We start from the raw sequence: 6,000 nt of genomic DNA on the forward strand, positions 1-6,000 counted from the left end.
CTATATGTATGAGGACATTATTTGTAGAAGATTGTTTTCTCTTTGGGAAAATCGATTAAAAAAGTAACTAAATGAATATCGTTAAGCATGAACAGGTATATATTTGATGACACGCAAAGGTCAGAGATGATTACACAAGTTAAATATATGTAATAAATGTCAGACATTGTATGTCTGAAAACAAAACAGTTCCAATTTTTGGGTGATGTTTACGGAGGATGAATTCCTAGTTGTTTAGTATTAAATTAATGTTAATAAATATAACTGCAGGAACTTCACAGGTTTGGACTCTGAGATGACGACTTGACTGCATTATAGTGTCGTTGAATGAATGAATTAAACATATGTTATTGTAAATTATTTACAAAAGGATCGGGCTCAAGTTATTTCAACTTATAGTTGCCCTTTCCTCAATACGTTACAAAACAACAACATCACAATATCAAGTCATCAATAATTTACATAAATATGGCTAAATATATTTCTAGAGAGAGAGAGAGAGAGAGAGAGAGAGAGAGAGAGGTGGAGTGGGGGTTAGGGGTAGACAGGATAACGTCATCGGAAGTAAAATTATAACAGTTTCATGGTTTAAACCTGTTGCTACTTTTTATAAAATGTTGGACTCGTTTGTTTCAGGGGACAGTTGATCATTTCCATCAAGGAGCAGATCTAAGTCACAGTGAACGTGTAAATTCATATCATTTAAGCGTTGGAAAAGGACATTTCTGTGAACATTATAACGATGGCATTCAAACAAAAAGCGATAGACATTTTCACACATATTTCCACATACACAACTATGGGTATCCACAAGGTTCATCCGAAATAAGCCGTAATTAAGGGAACTGCAATTATGTCTAAGCTTAGTATGAGTAATGTTTAGTTTACGGTCACCAATACCAAAGTAAGAAGGAGACAAAGGAAGATCGTTAGATATGTTAGATATTAAAGACTTTTTGAATAAGTTGAGCGAGGCTGATGACCTGATAGAGCTATCAAGTGTATTCCAACTCCGAAGAGTAGACGGCAATTAAGAAGACATGGTAGTTGGCAGAAGACAGAATGGGATTCTATAACTATTACTGTTTCTCGAAGGATAACGAACTTCATCTTGAACAGTAGAGGAAAGTAAGGAAGATAGATATTCAGGAATGTTGTTAGTATGCATTTTATATAGAAGATGAAGTTTCCTTCTCTTTCTTCGTGTCGTTGTTGGTCATTGTAAACGGTTCAATACCAAAATAGCTAACTGTCTCCTATATTTTATATTCAATATTCGTCATTGACATTTAGTAATATACATGATACAAAGTCCATGATAATATCAGATAATATAAACAGAATTATTGATAGCACGTTTTTGATGCGTCAGTACTGTTTCATTTGTCACAAGGTTTGACCTTTGACCTTTGCGTACGAACAAGCTAAATCCAATTAGCAAGAACGTTAATGTGACATTTTTGTCAGCTGAGTACTAAGTGATACACGAAACGATGTTATTCATTGGTTATCATTACATAGCGATAAAAAATACTCCACAGAAAACAATTCCCAATTATCCTGTCTGTTGTTGGTTCAAGCATGAACAAAATAGCGTCACATCACGTCAACCGAGTCATATAGAATTGATAATGGTTTGAAGTTAACATCTGGTTCGCGTTCTCCTCAACGTAAATAGGCGTTTTCAAAGAGGCCATCATGAAGCTGGATGGAATGGACGAATTTTTGAGAATCATGTTTGTCTTCAATTTCATGTTACTGTAAGGTATTTAGCGGATTGTGTGAACTAGTACTGAATCAAGGCATGTAAGACATATTAAACGTACATTTTGCATTTGTGTAGTTTAATATAGGAAAACGCCGTTTGCTCCAATCATGAACTCTGGATTTGGAGAATCATTAAGAATAAATGACAGCGTTGACGGTGTCAATGTTTCAGACGTTTCCTTGGAGTATGTAGAATGGAAAGAGTTTATTGACAAAGGACTACCATTCACTGTGTTTCTCAGTCTTCTAAGCGTTGTTGGAACATTAGGAAATGCTATGGTATTCCTGACCAACTTAAAAAGCAACAAACCTTCTAATTACAGGATACTGATCCAGTGTCTGGCGTTCATCGACTTCCTCAGCTGTGCCGTAGGTATTCCTGGATACGTTCTAATGTCACGGTATATGTATACGATTGATTCGGATATCTTCTGTCAAATCTCAACAGTTTTTCATTTTTTCGTCGGAATCTGCTCACTTACAATTCTGAGCTTTACAGCAATCGAAAGGTTCAGAAAAACATGTCAGCCATTTGGAAAACAATTCAGTCGTTCGGAAATAAAAAAAGTATGCGTATGCTTAAATGTCTTCGCATTTTTGCTATCTGCGCCCAGTGCATTTACCTTTCATTCTGCGGAGGTCCCTTTACTAGAAGACTCCTTGGTTGGACATATATGCAAATTGAATAAGGACAGGATATTTTCGAAAGTATACATTTTCATATTCGTATTTTGTCTCCTCTTTTGTATTTTCATCAACACAGTATTCTATTCCTTAATAGGCAGAACAATAATTTTGCAAACAAAACGTCGACCCAAAACAGTGTCATTTAGAAATCGTTTTACCGCAGCACATGAAGATTCGTCAGACCAAAAATATATTACAAATGATGAACATACGGAACAATTTCAGTTAAAGAATAGGACATGCTCACTTAACCAGTACGACAATGAAAATTACAGCTCTGCTCCACCCAGGTCGTCACGGACCTGTACTCAGGGTCACAGAAACGCTCCAAATAGGAATATTTCGCTGAAAGGAAAAGCTTTGTATGAAAAAAGTGTACAGATATCGGTTATGTTTCTGGTGTGTTCTCTTCTGTCATGCGCTTCATTCGTCCCACTCCTCGTCTTCAGGTGTATATCAATCTACGACTTCTCACTACGGGAAAGGATATTCGAGGCTATTGGTTCAATGGCGCCAATTTTAAATCGTTTCCACGTGATTAACCACGTGATCAACCCAATTGTATACTGCTTGCTCAGTAGTAATTTCAGGACTGAATGTATTTCCCTTTTCAGATGTAAATATAAGTAAGGAGATTCCAAACCAAACCGTTTAAACAACAGAAACTTTTCCATTATTGTAGACTTTGTTTATTGATTTCCTGGATTTTAAAGAAAGTGTTGTTGTCTCAAGGAAGCCGTGGTGGACTAAAAGAACTTAGATAATTAGCCAAATTTATGTCTGTAATGAAATGTTAATGCATGTTTACTGTTTGAATCAATTTTATGAACATCAGGGTACAATTCTGTAGCAAAATCCTAAACCATTCAACAGTCAATGTAGTGTTTATCCTAACCATTCTATGTGATTTTCAGATGTACTGTTGTATAACAACATATAGAATAAAACGTATATACTTAAGGTTCTTCATCTGTCATGTTACTAGTAATAAATCCACAAAATCGTCTCATTTTTTTTGTTAAGAATCTCTTGAAATATATGTACAGGTAAGTTGGCGAAATATTTTTCGCCTTTCATATGAATGTTTTTTTCTGCTTTGAATTTTCTGTGTATATGTAATATATCACGATCAGAGTAGCCATCAGAGTCGAGAACTACAGTAACTGACTGACCGTGACTGACCGGAAAGAACCCATCACTACAACAGAGAGATCCTCATAATACTGTATTACCTCTCGACATACAGTGGCTGTGCTGACAATATCTTCGTGCATTTCCCTTACCCGTTATTGGGAAAGTCGCCTAGTTTTTACACGTATATATGTGACTATTGTGCAATGTGAAGGTCTAACTGATTTTAACTATACATCTTCTAGCAAAACCTGTAGATTCGACCATTAAGAACTCAAACAATGTAACGGCTAATTAGAAAGTAGGGATGAAGCACATCGATGTCACAATACCTCCACTCCATTATACAGTTTGAACAACCACCTGACCATTTTGTCGATGTGTGATGTTTAATTGTAAATATGCTTAATTGATATAAAGATAATCCTCTGAAAAATATGTGATAGCAAGATTATGAAACAGGACAATTTATAACCACGATGAATCTTGTTATAATTCAAACGGAATTTAGTTTACCGATTTTCTGTAGAAAAATAAATAAATGTTTTATTTGCTGCACGATAGTAATATTAAGACAAGTTAACGTAATTGTGAAATTATCGTCCTGTTTCACACTTTCGGTTATATGTCAAGTTTGATTTAGATCCTTCTATATGCCCTATATTCCGCTGGTTTTAAGAAGGAAGCTCGTCTACTTTTAAATACCAGGGTAATGCGACTTTTTATCATTGCTGCCATAGCAGATACAAGAAAACAATCTGTGTAGGTTATTTTACTCCCTGGTTGGTAGGTCAGTTAGATTTTTTATTGTTCCCATGGTCCTTCCTGTCGCTAGGCGTTGTCTCCGTGACTTTCCTGTCATCGCTAGGCGTTGTCTCCATGGCCCTTCCTGTCGTTAGGCGTTGTCTCTGTGGCCCTTCCTGTCGCTAGGCGTTGTCGCCATGACTTTTCCTGTCGCTAGGCGTTGTTTCCATGGCCCTTCCTGTCACCAGGCGTTGTCTCCGTGACTTTTCCTGTCGCAAGGCTTTGTCTCGCCAATGAACGTGTTTTGACTGATTGATCTGTCTCTACAGATATCCAGATTTCTAATATATATAAAATACATTTTTATATATTTATATATATATTTAGAAAAAACGCGCCCAGTCCTACTAACCTACTAACAGTGTAGAAGCTGTAACACATTGAATCATATTTCCCTTGGTTGACTAAAAAGCAGGGCTAAAATGCTTTGGAATTTCGTTATATAAAATGTTTTTACGTCTTACCTTCGATATGTAAATCCAACTATTTTTCCTTATTTTCTTCCTACAACTGTTGAATGGAAATGAAATTAATGCAAAAAATTTCGTGAAAATACAATGTCATTCAAATATGATTTTTTTTTCAAATAGAATACTTCAAGCTATTACTAAATAGCAGATCAATAAATTTACAAAGTCCAGTTGAATGTGAAGAACTGCGCTATTTTCATTAACATCCTGCTACTCTGCTGCTTCGCCCCTGATCTGTTGCACAAGTTCAAACTAGACAATAAGTGATCTAGGGTTCAATAAAATATATTGATTTCTTTCTCTTTCGAAGTTAGGGCTTCTATTATTACTGTAAAGTGGACAGATATCCAAACTGATGTAGTCTGTACCTATTCTATTGTTTCAATGTTATCGTTATAGTCACTATAGGGGTCTGAAGCTCTTGCCACATTTTCCCCTTTGTTCAATAGAAAGCACAGCTTGGTTTTGACAATGTTTGTAGGCCAGAGAACTTGTCTTTCCAGCAACTTTTCTATTTTTGATAAGTCACGCCTTTCCTTTTGGGGTTTCCTCATTTTGGATTAAGCTAGATTTGATTCAAGATAATTGCTTCTCGTAAAAGTTATAATTTGTCTTGGTGTTACTTGGCAGGAATTGAACGTGAATCAAGTTTGAGTTCAGTATCGATAAATAAGTGACAAGTATAACATAGTGATTAGTGTGCACGCTGGTGCTCGAGTAACCAGGACAACATTATTCCCTGTGTATATGTTGTTTTCAATGTGCCTTCTGGTATAGCCGGAATAATGCTAACCGTTACATGCAGTGTATTTCGTATGAGATAATTAGACAATGAGCCTTAATTAGTTTAATAGAGTTACAGTGACCGAGTTTATAACAAGATAATGCGATGATATAGTAATAGTATATACACCATGGTTTGCATATAGAAATTATGGACAAAATGGGTTTTACATGTCGTGAACTAATGGGAATGGCTATTATATGGTACTGAATAGACGAATCCGTGTTTAAACAGGCACAACATTACATGACTATACGTCCTCTTTATTTCTAGGTTTGTCATGATGTTAACCATTATTGAGGGAAAGTCTCTCAAATAGCTCGTGAGGAATTAGGGAGATTATCATAACCACCGGAA

The sequence above is a fragment of the Ylistrum balloti genome, unplaced genomic scaffold (genome assembly GCF_031769215.1).
Source record: "Ylistrum balloti isolate Yb309-2 unplaced genomic scaffold, AGI_CSIRO_Ybal_v1 Utg369846, whole genome shotgun sequence".
NCBI classification, from domain to species: Eukaryota; Metazoa; Mollusca; class Bivalvia; order Pectinida; family Pectinidae; genus Ylistrum; species Ylistrum balloti.